The 17,313-nt window shown below is 41.9% G+C and overlaps 1 protein-coding gene across 1 annotated transcript in view; it reads left to right on the forward strand.

Moving 5' to 3' along the window:
• Nucleotides 1-1,746: 1,746 nt before the first annotated feature.
• Nucleotides 1,747-17,313, forward strand: part of LOC132363461 (olfactory receptor 2M3-like) — a 42,293-nt gene continuing 26,726 nt past the window's right edge. Inside the window, exon 1 of the mRNA XM_059919150.1 lies at nt 1,747-1,917. The gene's annotated coding sequence lies outside the window, so the exon portion shown is untranslated. The remainder of the gene's footprint in view (nt 1,918-17,313) is intronic.

Consider the following 17,313-nt stretch of genomic DNA (forward strand, 5'->3'; position numbering starts at 1 on the left):
TGAGGTGATACCTCACTGTAGTTTTGATTTGCATTTCTCTAATAATTAATGATGTTGAGCAGCTTTTCATGTGCCTCTTGGCCATCTGTATGTCTTCTTTGGAGAAATGTCTATTTAGATCTTCCGCCCATGTTTTGATTGGGTTGTTTGTTTGTTTGTTTTGATATTGAGCTCTTTGAGCTTTTTGTATATCTTGGAAATTAATGCCTTGTTGGTCATATCATTTACAAATATTTTTTCCCAGTCTGTAGGTTGTCTTTTTGTTTGTTTGTTTATGGTTTCCTTTGCTGTGCAACAACTTATAAGTTTAATTATGTCCCATTTGGTTATTTTTGCTTTTATTTACATTACTCTAGGAGACAGATCCAAAAAAATATTTCTGCGATTTATGTCAAAGAGTAATCTGCCTATATTTTCTTCTAGGAGTTTTACAGTCTCTGGTCTTACATTTAGGTCTTTAATCCATTCTGAATTTATTTTTGTATATGATCATAGAGAATGTTCTAATTTTATTCTTTTACATGTAGTTATCCAGCTTCCCCTGCACCACTTATTGAAGAGAGTGTCTGAATGAGAGCCTTGCTGAGTAGTATATTCTTGGTTGTAGGTTTTTCCCTTTCATCACTTTAAATATGCCAAGCCACTCCCTTCTGGCCTGCAGAGTTTCTGCTGAAAAGTCAGCTGATAGCCTTGTGAGAGTTCCCTTGTATATAACTTCTTGCTTTTCCCTTGCTGCTTCTAATCTCTCTTTATCTTAATTTTTGCCATTTTAATTACATTGTGTCCTGGTTTGTTCCTCTTTGGGTTAATCCTGTGTGGGTCTCTCTGTGCTTCCTGAACTTGGACGTCTGTTTCCATTCCTAGGTTAGGGAAGTTTTCATCTATTATGCCTTCAAACATGTTCTCAGCCCCTATTTTCTCTCTGTCTTCTCCTTCTGAGACCCTTATAATGGGAATATTAGTGCACTTGATGTTGTCCCAGAGGTCTCTTAAAATGTCCTCATTCTTTTCTTCTTCTTTTTGGTTCAGTTCCAGTGATTTCCACTACTCTGTCTTCTAGCTCACTGATCCATTCCTCCGTATCATTTAGTCTACTGTTGATTCCTTCTAGTGTAATTTTCATTTCATTTATTGTGTTCTTCATCTTTGGTTGTTCTTCATATTTTCTAACTCTTAAAAAGTTCTAACTTCTCACTCTGTGCTTCCATTCTTCTCTTGAATTCTTTCATCATCTTTATGATCATCACTCTGAACTTTTTCTTGTGTAAATTTCCTATCTCCACTCAATTTGTTTTTCCTCACAAGAGTTTTATCCCGTTCCTTCATTTGGAACATGTTCCTGTCTCATTTTGCCTAAATTGCTATTTTCTATGTATCTCCTAAGTTAGTTATGTTTTTTGACCTTGGATAAGTGGACTTTTGTAGGAGATGTCCTATGCATCTCAGCAGTGCACTCCTGTCTTGTCAACAGAGCTGTATCTCTAGGGGTCCCCCTGTGTGGGCTGTGTGGGTTTTTCTGTACTGATGAACTGACTACTGGGTCTGGTGTTCTTGGTTCACTCCTGGCCTGGTTGGTTGCCAGACCCTGCTTTGTGCAGATGCTGCATGCTGCTGGTTGGCAGGGCCAGGTCATGAGGTGGCTGGTGCATAACCTCAAGGGACCCCAGGGCTATTTCTGGTTAACTGGTGGGCAGAGTCAGTGTCCAGGAGATCCCAGGGCTGGTGTCTGTTCACTGGTGGGTGAAGCCAGGCCCTGGGGCTAGTGCTGGCCCACTGGCAGGCAGAGCTGTGTCCTGGGGTCTTGCTGCAAGGCCCAGGGGTCCCAGGGCTGGCGCCAGACAGCTGGTCATTGGGGCTGGTTCCTGTCACAGCTGCCTGTAAGGTCTGGGGTGTCCCAAAGCTTGTGTCGGCTTGCTGGTAAGTGGGGCCAGAGCCCAGCTAGTTCCTGAGCAGGATCTGGCCTGCTGATGGGTGGGCTGGGTCCACAGGCTGCAGGGCTGCGAATGTCCTGCTGATGTTGTTCCCTTGCTCTTGGGTGAGGCTTGTCCTGAGGCTAGAGCAGGCTTGCTGTATTAAGTATCTTTTTTACCTTTATGCTTCAGTCTGAATATTTTCTACTGGTGCTAATCCTATATTCAGCTGTCCTATATTCTATTCTGGAGGTAAATTCAAATTCTATTTGGAGGTAAATATGTTGGGATTGCGATTTTATTTAATGTATTTTTCAGTTCTCAAATTTCCATTTGATTTTTTTTATTGATTCCAAGTATCTAGTAAAATTCTCCACTGTGTGATTTTTCCCCCTTGAATATATAAATAACGGTTATTTCAAAGTCCATTTCTTATAACTCTTAAGCCTGAATCTCCTTTATGTCTGCTTCTATTACCTGTTTTGTTTGTTTGTTTATTTGGTCTTATCTTCTGAGATGCCTGGTAATTTTATAAACCATAGAAATAATTTGAAGGTTGTTACTTCCTAAAGAGAGGGTTTGCTTTTGATTTTGCTTTTGGATTTTGCTTTAAGGTGGACATTCACCTTAATATGATCTATGACTGAACTGATTTAAAGCTGCATTATGGTCTTTGTGAGAGCTCATCTCTTTCCAGCTCACCATTGCTTCTAGGCTGTGTTCTTTTCAACATTCCACCTGAAAAGTCTCTTTTCTTTTTAAAAAAATTTTAGAGGAGAATAACTTCCCATTGCTAAGCCCTAACACCTATTTTTGGATCTCCAGCACATCAGACTACCAAAAGGTCTACTCGACGCCTAACCTTTTCTTCTCTGTTTTATGCTCAGTTTCTCACCCTCTGAGCCTTATGCTACATATTAATCAACAGACAACTCAAGGGGAAAAGGTCAGATAAAACTGAGTTCACCTTAGCATGCTTCCTTTTTCTCTGTGATTCTGGCCTCTAAGTCTTGGCTGTCGTTTCTTTCTGATGCTTTCAAATTTCTCTTTTATCTTATCCAGGTCTTCCTATTTTTTTTGACAAACAGAAAGCTTCAACATGGAAAAAATTTTTAATTTAATTTTACTTAATTCTGTTAAACATTTATTTGATACCAAAGTTAAAAATATCATTGGTGCCTGTAATTAAATGAATGTTTGTCTCCCGCAAATTTTTGAGTTATGCCATAATACCCAGTGTGACTGTATTTGGAGTAAGGAAGTAATTAAGGTTAATGGAGTTTATAAGGATGGGGTCCTTATCTGATAGGATTAGTGTTCTTATGAGAAGAGACACCAGAGAGCTCACTCTTTCCCTGCACATGCTCAGAGGAAAGAACACATGAGGACAAAGTCACTGTCTACAAGCCAGGAAGAGAGCCCACACCTGAAACTGAATCCTGCCAGAAACTTGATCTTGTACTTTCCAGCCTCCAGAACTGTGAGTTAATTAGTTTTTGTTGTTTAAGCCACATAGTCTTTGGTGGTTTGTCATGGTAGCCTGAGCAGATAAATACAACGTGCATCACTCAGAGACCATCAGGAACACATCAGTTGTCAAACAGAGTAGGAGGTTGCATTTTTGATCAAGAATTGATGTGTTTGGTAGGATTTTGTGTGCCTCAAGTTAACAGAAAACCATTCAACATCAAAATAGAAGTCATCTTATGTGACAAGTTTCATAACAATTTTATAACAAGTTCCTCTTACACCCTCCCACTAAACATCCCTTTTTTCTCCATGCTGCATCAAACATTAACTAGTCTAACTCTGTTTGACTATAGTGACATTTTACTTCTCTGCTCCCTGATTGATAAGGGATTCAAAAGTTCCCTTCCTTACACCCTTAGAAAGGGGACTGGCCCCTCAACTTCTGGATGGAGGCTCATTAACTACAGACACTCATGGGCTTGATTGCATGGAGTTGACCAGATGAGGGATCTCCAAGGAGAGCCTGGCATGTGTTTCCAAGGAGACTGTATATGTAGGTGAATGTAGAACTTGTGTTTGGAGAATTCTGCAGTTGTGAGAGAAGATGGGGCAGCTCATGCTGGCAAGAAAAGAACAAAGTGCAGCAACAGTCCAGGGTCAAGATGACTAGATTGTTTGTTTGTCAAGTAGATGCTTTGTGAGGCTACCATCTTAAGCCTTCTTGGAAAGCCCTCTCTTGAGAGTGGTCTGTGTGAGGGGCTGAAAGCAAAATGCAAGAGTCAGGAAATGAGGGGGTCACAAGAGGTCAACTGGAGAGAGCCTGCCCTTGTCAGGGAACTGTCACTGCAGAATTCTCAGAGGGTGGGGAGGGCATTCAACTTCCATCAACATGCAGGGATGATAGATAGATAGATAGATAGATAGATAGATAGATAGATTACACAATGGAATTTGGATATCTCACTGCAGATGACACTGATATATACTACTCAACAGGGTGCCCCATTGCCCCCCACATCCATAATCCTTCCTTAAATCCTAGAAAACCAAAGAAGGAAGAGAGATCTCTAAGTATCAGAATGAAAGGAGCAGGAGAAAGAGTGAAAAGACAGAATCTTTCACCCTTCTCTGTGGTAGGTCCCCAAACTCCCAAACAGATCTGAACTAGGCAGAGGCCACAGGGGAGATTTTGAAGTTGGTGAGAGATTTAAGTCATGACTTGTATCAGGCTGGATCTTATCCTACCTGAAAGCTGGTCTTGATTAGCTAAGTAGGAATAGACTTACACCTGAAGCAGACCAGACAGCTCTGAGATCAGCCTGATCTCCATCAAAGGTGGTGAAGGGGCTTCCCTGGTGGTGCAGTGGTTGAGAATCCGCCTGCTAATGCAGGGGACACGGGTTTGAGCCCTGGTCTGGGAGGATCCCGCATGCCGCGGAGCAACTGGGCCCGTGAGCCACAATTGCTGAGCCTGCGCGTCTGGAGCCTGTGCTCCGCAACAAGAGAGGCCACGATAGTGAGAGGTCCGCGCACCGCGATGAGGAGTGGCCCCCGCTTGCCGCAACTAGAGAAACCCTGGCACAGAAACGAAGACCCAACACAGCCAAAAATAAATTAATTAATTAATTAATTTTTTTTAAAAAAGGTGGTGAAGGATTTTCCAGGAGTGAAAGTGGTCCTAGCTAAACATAAAGCTCTTGCTTGGTTGTATGCAATCAAGTTTCACCCAATCACTATGTAGGTTAAATAAATAGTAATGTAACAGATTTCACACAGCAGAACAGAATAAATTGTCAGTTGTACAGACAGTAGACTGTAGGAACTCACAGAGGCTGAAGGGATGTGGATTGAATCTTTGGAAGGTGAGAATAGTAATGATGAGCTTTAGATGGGTCTTTATAGAATAAATTGAGTTTCAGTAGGAAAAGACAAAGTAGGCAGTGCAAGTTCTAGTGGGAGGTTAACTTGAGAAAAATGTGGAAGTGGAAAAACTTCAAGTACCTATAGGGAAGCAGAGTAGGTCAGCGGGTTGCGGGAAATGATAGAGAAGGAGGCTGGAGCAGAAGAGTGTGAGATGGCTGTAAGGAGTTTCTTCAAAAACCTGTTTGGTGTGCCTGGAACTAATGTGACAGAGGCCTATTTTTTCTAGGTCCCTCTGTCTTCACCTCCTTGTTTTCCCGCCTCTCCTTTCAAGTCCCCTTCTCTCAGCCCTCTGATCTAATCTGTCCTCTCTGAGCATCAGTCTCCAACTGAAGGCCCCAAGAGCTTTGTATGGCAGGAAAACATGTTTTATTGCTGCTGTGAAAATAAAACAAAAACCAGTCATATATCAAAGAGTTAAAAGAACAACATAAGTTGATGATCTGGCCATTTGGTTTCCAATGAATTGGCCATTTTGAAAATTGACCTCCTTCCATGGGACATAAAGCCAAAATTAAAGTGACTATTAAATTATCATCAAATCCAGGATGGGACTTCCCTGGTGGTCCAGTGGTTAAGACTCTGCGCTCCCAATGTAGGGGGCCCGGGTTTGATCCCTGGTCAGGGAACTAGATCCCACACGCCGCAATGAAGATCCCGTACGCGGCAACCGAGATCCTACGTGCCACAACTAAGACCTGGTGCAGCCAAACAAACAAACAAATAAATAAATATTTTTTTAAAATCCGGGGACATCCTTGAGAGTGAAAGGGAGTGTTATCCATGCTTACACTGGGATGAGGGGCATAACTGAAGACCATAGGACTGTCCATAGCAAACTGTGAAAGGCACTGAGCTTACAGAAATGACTGACAGGGTTTGGGATGACACCCAGTCCCATGCCACCCTGTGAGTCTCATGAATGTGGGTGCTCTTCTTTCCCTCCCATCAGGTTATAAACTTCTCAGGGGCAGGATTGTGTTCAGTCTCCACCTGTGATTCAAGCATAACAGCCTCACCCAGTGCTCTATATATCATGGGTTCTCAATAAATGTATGTTGACTTCATGGGGCCGGCAAAAAACATGTGTAGATTGTGGGGTGCAGAGAAAGCCTATCAAGGAACCCAAGGGAGGAGACACCATGAGGGCCCTTGGGGTCACTGGGGAAGTGTGGAATTTGTTCGTGGTGAGGGGTAAAGCACCAAGAAACTTGTCCCACTTCCTGTGCCCTGGCTGCCCTGTGCCCCTCCCATGACCAGGTTTCCCCACACTGTCCCACTGGCCCTTCTTCTGGTCCTGTCCCCAAGCTCCCTGTTTTGAATTTCTTTAATTATAAACTTGGGAGATTCTGCTCTAGGGCTAGAGTTTCTGGGCTCCCCTGGGACTTCACAGCTTTACCTTCCTCACTCAGGTTCAGTGTTAAGCACCTGCATGGGCAGCGGGAGACAGTTCTGCAACCCAGGCTGGGAGGCAGCCCATGGAAGGGGGACGGGCATCAGGGGGTGGGCTCAGATACACGGATCCTGGCTCTGTCCCCATCTGCCCACCACCGTCTCCTTGACTAAGTTCACTTTCTCCACACCCCTTTTGCTGAGAGGAGGTTGTTGTCTGTCTGAGGCCCATTGTCTGAGCTAGAGAGTCACAGGGAGGCTGAGGGTGACGTGGACACCCACAGCTGGACTGAGAGGTCGGTGGGAGCTGAGGAAGGAGGTCAGAGCCGGGGGGCTCCTCCCTGACCCCGCTGATCCAGTAAGTGCAAACACATGGAAGGATGAAGAAATGATTTTGATGCTGGAATCTCCTCCCCATGGTATCTGCTGAATTGGTTTTCCTTCAGGGAACCCACTTAAAGGTGAGTGAGGGTCATTTCCTGTCACCCCCTTCTCTCCTCTTTGCTGCATCTATTACTGGTTGCTGGTCATTTTACATTTATATTTAATTATCAGCATTTCTACTGTTGGTGGGAATGTAAATTGATAGAGCCACTATGGAGAACAGTATGGAGGTTCCTTAAAAAACTAAAACTAGAACTACCATACGACCCAGCAATCCCACTACTGGGTGTATACCCTGAGAAAGCCATAATTCAAAAAGTGTCATGTACCACAATGTTCATTGCAGCTCTATTTACAATAGCCAGGACATGGAAGCAACCTAAGTGTCCATTGACAGATGAATGCATAAAGAAGATGTGTCACATATATACAATGGAATATTACTCAGCCATAAAGAGAAATGAAATTGAGTTATTTGTAACGAGGCGGATGGACCTAGAGACTGTCATGCAGAGGGAAGTAAGTCAGAAAGAGAAAAACAAGTACTGTATGCTAACACATCAATATGGAATCTAAAAAAAAAAGGTTCTGAAGAACCTAGGGGCGGGACAGGAATAAAGACACAGACATAGAGAATGGACTTGAAGACATGGGGAGGGGGAAGGGTAAGCTGGGACGAAGTGAGAGAGTGGCATGGACATATACACACTACCAAATGTAAAATAGCTAGCTAGTAGGAAGCAGCCGCATAGCACAGGGAGATCAGCTCGGTGCTTTGTGTCCATCTACAGGGGTGGGAAAGGAAAGGTGGGAGGGAGACACAAGATGGAGGAGATACGGGGATGTATGTATATGTATAGCTGATTCACTTTGTTATAAAGCAGAAACTAACACACCATTGTAAATCAATTATACTCCAATAAAGATGTTAAAAAAATTATCAGCATTTCTTCTTCCTATTGTTGTCTGCCTCTTTCAGCCTTTTTTCTTTTTTTTTGGAGTAGGTGATGGGCACATACCTTTTAGTGTTATGTGTCTTTCCTTTCTTTCTTCTAGTCTTTTTCATTTGATCTATTTCTGTTTTTCTTTCTAAAGAAAGAAAATGTATCATTGACCTTTTTCTTTCCTCTTTCCCTCTGTTTGGATCGGGGACCATAGTGTTGGGCTCCTAGGTTGAAGAGTGGTGTACAGGAGGAAAAAGGATGAGTGGGGAGACATGGAGGTAAAGGAGCAGGAAGGAGAGGGTCGATATGTGACATAGAGTCACCTTGTCCCCCAAAGTATATTTTAGATACAAGGTGGCTTCTTTATGGTGTCATTTCTAGGAAGAAAAATGCAGCCATTAACTAGTCAGCAGAAAGGAATGAAGTTGATGAGCAGGAAATGAATATGCGAGATGCTAGAATAGTTTCTTGAGTTGTTTGCATATTACAATCAATCATTTGACAGTATTTACTGAGAGCATAATACATGCCAGTCACTGCTCTAAGAGCCGGGGATCCTCCCATGAGAAAAAGTGGAATCGGGGGATATAGGTTCTAGTTGGAAAGCAGAAAACAAATTCATATGAATTAAATGTAGCATGCCCAATGGTGTTGAATGCTAAGAGAAACATAAGGCAGGGAAGGAATGGGGAGGGAAGAGGGATTTCAACTCCAAGTAGGTGTGAGGAAGCCCTGGCTGAGAAAGTTAGTTAGGAGGTGAGCAGACAAGGTGGAGCATATGTGGGAAGAGATTTCCATGAATGGGCAAGAGCAAGGACCAAGGCCTCCGAGGCTGGTGTGGGAGGAAACACAGGATGTTGGTGAGACGAGAGTCATGGGCATTCTGGGGAGAGTGGAAGAAAAGGAGGTCTGGGTGGTGATGGAAGGTCTGCTGATAAAAGCATTCCTTTATTCTGCTTCAAGAACCCATCTTCTTATAGAGATGGGCTCACTTTAGTGCTGTGTGCAAAGAGACTGGGATGGGGGCAAGGATGGAATGAATGATGAGGCAAGTTCAGTTAGGGGCCACCATCAACCAGGGGAGTGGTGATGACAGTGTGGCCAGGTGGGATGGGCAAGATCGGGAAGTGGTCAGGGTTAGATACACTTCGCAGGAAGAACCAGCAGGGATTTATGACGTTGGGATGTGCGCGGGAAGGAGAGGTTCAATATGACCCATGTGTTGTATCTTTGGCAGCTGGACAGACCTGCCCTTAATTTACCTGGGAAGAAGGTTAGACCAGGTGTTTCTCCAGAGGAGACCAAGGACTCTATTTGGTCACATTAGGTAGCATAAGCTCATTGCACAGCCAAGTGGAGGTGATGAGTACACAGTGGTATAAGAATTAGAATTCAAAGGAGTTTAAATGTCATTAATCAACTCTATGGTATTGTAGTATAAGGTGGTGGGAGTGTGGGGGGAAGAAGAGGACGTGTAGAGTGCATGTCTTTGAAGGTGCATGTAGCTGAATGATTCTGCACACAGTATGTCCTTAACACAAGAGGAGGAATTTCTGGTGTGAGGTCTGTGGGACCTGGTTGGTTCAGTTGATTGGTTTAGTCTGGGGCTGATATGGCCAAGATGGTATTTGAAGGCTGTAGGAACAGTGATTTGCTCCTGTAGGACCTCCCCACTAGCTTCAACATCACAACTTTGTGTTGTTGTTGGCAAAGACACCTGGGCATGTCTTTTTTGGGCGTGAGTCAGGATGTGCTCCATTCTGTAAGATCTCAGCTCACAGAGCCTGCCTCCCTGGTGGTGGATCTGGGAAGGCCTATCCTAGTTTTTGAAATTACTCTGTTTCTTCACACAAAGAGTGTGTTCTGTGGGGTTGACTTGTTTCCTCTTTGCAAGGAGGTGAGGTAGACATGAATACACCCCAAACAAATGTCTCCTGGATGCCACTATCATCCATTTGCAGAGAAGTCCTGTTCTTTTTTAAATACCTCAATATTGTTCTTACTATATCACTCACTGTCCCTCAGAGGAAGAAATATAGCAGTGAACTAGTATATTGAGGTCAAGAACAAGAGCTCCCATCAATTAAAGAGGGAGTCTCTCTACTTTCAGAAAATGGAAGCTGCAGCCATGTATTACTTCATCATGATTATTTTATTCAATCAACACATGTACTGAGGTTATACTATGAACTAGGCAACATTTCTAGGGGCTGCCAATGTCACGGTGAATAATAAATGGTGCTCTTATTCCAGTGGGATGAGACAGATCATAAAAGTTTTAAAATGTAAGCATGTGTGTGTTAAATGTTATAAGTGCTGTGGAGAAACCAAGAGCAGGGGAGGGCTTGAAAATGCAAGACATTTATAACTTCAGTGACTTTCACAGAAGCCATCTCTAAAGAGGTTGGCATTTGAATAAAAATCTGAAGCAGATGAGAGACAGAAATCTGAGGAAAGAGCATTCCAAAGAGAAGAAAATGCAAAGGTCCAAAGGTAGGTGTTTGTCCAATTTGTCCAAGGAAATTCAAGGAAGCACAGTGAGTGAAGGGGACATGGTAGGAGATGAGGTCAGAGGTATCGGTGTATATGAGTGTGTGTGTGTGTGTGTGTGTGTGTGTGTGTGTGTGTGTCTGTGTGGGTGTATCATGTAGGGCCTTGTGTGCCACTGCAAGGATTTGGGCTTTATTTGGAGTAATTTGGGGAGTCACTGAGTTACTTTCAGCAAGAGAATTACATCATATGACTTACATTTTAAGCAGACTCATTTGAATAGTTATGAGAACAGACTCAAGGGATTCAAAGATAGATGTCAAGAGACTGGATAGAAGCCTATAATAGTCCATCTGAGAGAAGATGGTGGCTTGGACCAGGGCAGTTGCAGTGGGGATAAGCATTCATTGGATTCTGAGGTATTCTGAATGTGTAGCCAAGAGGCTTTACTGATGGTTTGGATCTAGGGAATAAAAGACAGAGGAATTAAAAAATGATTCCAAGATATTTGGCCTAAGCAAAATAATGAACATCTCAAGTCTCCATTACTTTCCTTTATTGTAACATATATGAATTATCTCTTGGGGTTGAAATGGTCCAAGTCCTGCTAGAGATAGTTTACTGAGTCCATTTAATCCCAGCTAAAAAGAGTCAGTGCCATATGGGAAAGCCGATATTTTGCCTATTGAAGGAGGATTGTCCAACAGTCCTGTGACACATAAAATAATTCAGTTTCTATTCTTCTTGGTATGGATATGTACAAATGTAGATAAATTGTTCAATTCTATTAGCTAGGCTCTTGCTGGGACTCATGGCTTATGACTGCTGTGTAGCCATTAGCCACCCACTTCACTATCCCATCCTCATGAGTCAGAGGGTCTGTCTCCAGCTTGCTGGGAGTTCATGGACTTTTGGGATAATAGGTGGAATGATGCAGATGGCAGGAGCCATGAGCTTACCCTACTGTGGCTCAGGGAATGTGGACCACTTCTTCTGTGAGGTGCCAGCTTTATTGAAACTGGCCTGTGCAGACACATCCATTTTTGATACCCTGTTTTTTGCTTGCTATGTTTTCATGCTGCTCCCGCCCTTCTCCATCATCGTGGCCTCTTATGTTCGCCTCCGGGGATCTGTGCTCCCCATGCACTCTGCTCAGGCCCATAAAAAGGCTCTGGCCACCTGTTCTTCCCACCTGACAGCTGTGTCCCTCTTCTGTGGGGCAGCCATGTTTATCTATCTGATACCCAGGCGCTACCAGGCCCCAAGCCATGACAATGTGGTCTCTATCTTCTACACAGTCCTTACTCCTATGCTCAACCCTCTCATTTATAGCTTGAGGAACCGGGAGGTGATGGGGGCCCTAAAGAAAGGGCTGGATCGTTGCAGGATTGGCAGTTGGCACTGACGGCCAGGGCATCTGGTACCTGGTGCTGCCACCTCCTGGTTGCATGTTGCAAAGTCATTCACCCTTTGGGAGTGTCTGTTTCCTCATCAATAAATGGGAATCATGACACCTGCCTTAACCTCACAGGGATTCTGTAGGTATCACTACATGTAAATCTAAAGCCCCATGAAGAAGCAATGCATTGTCATTTTTGTCATTATTGATCATTTATGAAGTCCTTGAAGTAAATTCACTCTATTTCTTAATTCTTGGTTATAACTGTGTTTTGTTGAAGGCTTACTATGTGCCGGGCACTGTCCTTTTTCCTTTATGTGTCATCTATATTGTTAAATTGATGATTTTACCTAATAAATATGGATATTTTAAATAAAAACTTTCTAGATGGCAGAAATTGAGTCTCTATAATTCTTTCTTGGGTGGTCCCTAGTCTTCTCCCATTAGAGGCTTTATAAACCTTCCTTTAAGAGATATAAATATACCCTTTACTGCTTAGAAATTATTTGTGTATTTCCAGTACGTGGCTCTGTGCCTTAGAGACAGCAGTTGCTTAATAAGACTTTATTGAATGAATGCAGGAAGAGGCATCTAATGGGATAATATATATGAAAACATTTTTAAAAGCACTATTCACATACCAAATTTGCTGTGGCAACTGTGATTACTTCTGTACTTCAAGTTCTGCAAAAGTAAAACTATATGTTTTGGAAGTTGAATATTAGAACAGAAATTAAGACAGAAATTGAGCCATTATTTTATATCTTATATATCAGACAGGGTCCAGCCAGGAATAAAACCATATCTATTATTTTAGCAGAAAAAAATGTAGTGTAAAGAGTTGTTAACCAGATATTTGAGATCTGAAATGACAAAACAAGAACACTAAGGATTGAAGAGGAATAAACAACCTGCAGAAAGAAGCTACTATTCCTAGGCCTGGGGATGTAAAGGGAGAGGTTAGAGTCATTAAAACCCGAAGTCTTCGAGTCCAGATGTCTGAGGAGGTACCTATGGAGGTGTCTCCCACAGGAGACATAGAGAAGCCTGCTCTGCCCTGACTTATGATGGTTCCTCCAGAGCCTAGAGGAAAAAGAGGGGATTGCAGAGCTCAGTCCTAGCCTTCTGACAAGTGGGGGCTATGCAGTTGGTTCTGACACCCCAGAAGTTCACAGGAGAGTCTCTATCCCCAGACTGCCAAGGAATAGGGGTTGGTCAGCTAGTGCTTGTGCCTCTGAAGGACCGGATGAGACTGGTTCTGTGAGTGTGAAAATAAACTGCAAAGTCAAGCCAACTGCCAGGATGAAGAGACATTGCTGGATTGGTTGGACAGAAGAAAACAGGAAATCATGAAAGAGTTTTCTAGCTCCTCCCCTGACTTATGGTCTCCTTCTAGTGGCCCTATTGGCAGATCCTATTGTGAACCTTGAAGACAAAGCAGCCCTAGAATAAAAAATTGGAGTGTAGAAATGTGAATTTTGAGCTGAGGCAGTAGTTTAAGAACTGGCACAGTTCACCCCTTTGGCTACTCAGCATCCAGATCATTTTACCCATATTTGAACTTCTGTTAAATAGCAACAACAGCATAACAATGTGTAACTATTCTTCATATACATGTTATCCTTCATTAGTTATAGTATCCATCTATGGGCAATGTTAGTTATAGCTCATATTCAGTCACAATCTCTGCATATTAGCTATCAACAGCAATCAGTATACAAATAGTAAGAGGAAGGAGCAGAGAGAGAGATAAGAACAAACTAGCTCACATACATGTACACACACACACACCACCAGGCTAATTGATCATGAAGCCATAATTGATATTTATAACTTTCTTCTTCCATTTTCCATTCCTTATTTCCTTTGCCCTCAGCTAGAACCTCATGTCTTTGGGATAATTTATCTGGTGGTGTACTCTATGTCTTCATTCCAAAAAGGTCTGAATCCTCAGTGGTACTACCTGTATTTTTGGTGGCTGTACTTTTCCATTATCTTTTACTGTTGGACATGGAAGTATTGAAAGATGCCCCAGAGAATCCCCTGTCTCAGGATTGTCCTCTATAACCCTTGTAATTGATATGAATCAACCCACCCCACTCTAGTGGAGCTGTTGTCTTATTTACCTATTAGTTCACTGGCATGAGAAGTCTAAAATAACCAGGTAAAATTTCAATTTCTATTGGATGGGACCATTGTTGTTCAGTTATGGGAGAAATAGCCCCATATATTGATTACTGAATCAAAGCACATATTGCATTATATGAGATAGAACTCCATATTTTCAGGGTCTTATTTCTGAAATGACACTGTAAATGAGTTGGTACCATAACTGAGGCCAACTGCTTCTGAGTGATGACACACATACAAGACCAGTCAGTTCTATGGACACAAGTTCATTGCTGCCATTCTTTTGCTGTGAAAAAATTTCCTGATCAGAAGCAATTTTGAGCAAGGTACTTTGATTATATCTGAGGCATTCTGTAAGTACATAGGCGGTAACAGCCACTGCAGTTAAAGTTACCATCTGATTAACTTTACAACAATCTATAGTAATTTTCTAAGGTCCATTCACCTTCTGTAAAGGCCAAAAAAAGATGTGCACATTTCAAGTTTATGGTAGCATTAATACATGCAGGTCTCCTAGAGATGCAGTATTAATTTTTGTTTACTGTCTTGTAGGAAATAGAAGTTCCTGAGCTTCCACTTGTTCCTTCTACCATAATAAAACTCCCGCTACAGTTCAGAGAGCCAGTATGGGTTTCCTGCTAGTTTCTGGGTATGACTTCCAAATACACATTAAGGATCTGGGAAACAGCTACGTGATAGGTTTACAGACCTACTTGGACCACTGTGATTTGAACTTGGGCCAAAACACCGCTTATCACCTCATCATCATAAACCCCCACTTTGGTAGACTGCAGTGGAGTTTGGGGTCACAAGAAATTAGTATCAATTTAGAGCCACTATCTAGAGCAAACTAAGACCATCTGCATTCACATGACTTAATTATCAAGATTCAAAATGAAAGCCCTTACATCAATAAGACTTTTCTATATATTCCAGGAAATTCTTGCCCAGGATGATAAGGCTGTAAGTCAGAACAGAACTTCATTGTTAGCTTTATCTGAGCAGTAGACTGTTCAATCAGTCCTCTTTCCTGGACGATGGATGACTCAGCTGGCCAAACTCAGCTTCTTACCAAATAATTGTTTTCTCACCAAGACTCCTCCCCAACTCATGCTCATGGTGACCATCAATCCTGTTAAATCATGGATTTTGGCCAGTTCCAGTCAGATCCCTGCATTGTTAGAGCCACTTCAAACTACTCAAATCCAGTTCCTAAATCTATACACATTAAATATTGATCTTCCGTTATGAAACTAAGATTCTGTCAAGATGGTGTTTACCTTTTCTAATTAAGTAATAATCTTGGCCTTGTTTGATCTGCAGGTTATTCTGGTGTTATTTTGGGGGTAAGTCAACAGACAACACTTTTAATTCCTAAAATGTTTGAATATATCTGTTTTCCCCATGTATGGTCACTCTAGTAATTAGCAACACATCCTTCTGGGTGAAGGTTTAGAAGAAGACTTAGAGTATATACTGTTGGTAGTGTTTTAGGGTTCTTCCACAAGGGGACCCAATTTAATTGGGAGGTTTCAGGTCCATGAACTGGCTTAGGTCTAGAAACTAGGTAGGAGGGCTTGACTCATCATTGTAAAGACTTACATCAAGTTTCTGGCTACCAGACCTTGATTTTTTCCAAATTTGTAGATTAAGGCTTCCCATTTCATTCTGAGAGACATTGTGATCAATTAGCCACCAACAGAGGTTCTCAGGATCAAAGCATCCTATTTACCAGTCATCCCTGCTGTACATTATGAACACTGCATCCACCTTGTCTCTGGTAGCTCATCACTCTCACCTGGCCCCTGTTACTCCAATAACCCATAAATTCATTGAAAAAATTAGAGAGGCCTCTCTTAGTGGCAGCATCTTGCACCAACATACTTGGCCTGCAGAGAACAGTCAGCAAAGAGCTTTTAAAAGAAGCTGGTTTTCCCTTACTAATGTATTTCTCTATGCCTTAAGAGAGATTTGGGTTTTTGTTCCGAAAATGTAGTGGAGGTGAATGCATATCATAAGTTCACTCCAAAATTCCTACTTCACCTACTGTGGATTTATGTCTCTCATAATTCCACGGAAGTTTTAGCTTCAAGACTGCAGTGAAGGCCACCTTTAAGTCCAAATTTCAGCCAATTAATCAAGCAAACTGTTAATAAGACTTCCAGTCACTTGAAATTACACATTAAATCCATACTCATACCAATAATTTCATAGTTACATTCCTCCTTAATCTAACACTCTTAGAATGCATCTGCACAATATATTTCCCATTTTCATGCAGCATAAGTTAGCAAAACATTACGATTCTTTTAAAGTGTAAGTGCTTTCTCTTGGGTCAGACTTTGTACCTGTTCCCTTGAAGCATACTGAGATCTGATACTAATTAAGAGTCCAGAGGCAACAAAAGAGTGGTTTGAGTTTATCTACAGAAGAATAGGTATGCCCTTCTAGACAGCCGGCCTAGGTGAGCTTATTACAGGGTCTTTTCAAAAGTTTCTATTCTTTCCTGTATCCATATGCATAAGTTCTGCCTTCGCCTCTTGTCACTTATTTATTTATTTATTTTTTACTGAGGTGAAATTCATGTAACATAAAATTATTTTAAAATGAATAATTCAGTGGCATTTAGTATATTCACAATGACATGCAATCACCACCTCTCTCTACTTCTAAAACATTTCTGTCACCCCCAAAGGAAAGCCCGTAGCCATTAAGCAGTGATTCCCCATTCCCTAATCCCCTCAGCATTTGGCAACCACAACTGGTTTTCGGTCTCTATAGCTTTACCAACTCTAGATATTTTGCATAAATGGAGTCATACAGCATGCGACCTTGTGTGTCTGGCTTCTTTCCCCTACCATAATGCTTTCAAGGTTTAACTACATTGTAGCACATATCAGTAATTCATTCCTTTTATGGTTGAAGAATATTGCGTTGCATGTATATTCCACATTTTGTTTATCCGTTCATTGTTGATGAATATTTGGATTGTTTTTACCACTTGGCTATTGTAAATAATGCTGCTGTGAATCTAGTGTACAAGTATTTGTTTGATATCTGTTTCCAATTGTTTTGAGAGTGGAATTAGCTGAATGATATGTCATATGATTAATTCTATATTTAAATTTTTGAGGAACCACAAAACTTTTTACCTAGTGGCGGCACCATTTTACATTCTCATCAGCAATGTATGAGAGTTCCACTTTCTCCTCATCCTTGTCAACTCTTGCTATTTTCATCTTAAAAATTTTTTATTGAGGAGGAGCTTCAAGAT

Source organism: Balaenoptera ricei, chromosome 3 (genome assembly GCF_028023285.1).
Source record: "Balaenoptera ricei isolate mBalRic1 chromosome 3, mBalRic1.hap2, whole genome shotgun sequence".
Classification (NCBI taxonomy): domain Eukaryota; kingdom Metazoa; phylum Chordata; class Mammalia; order Artiodactyla; family Balaenopteridae; genus Balaenoptera; species Balaenoptera ricei.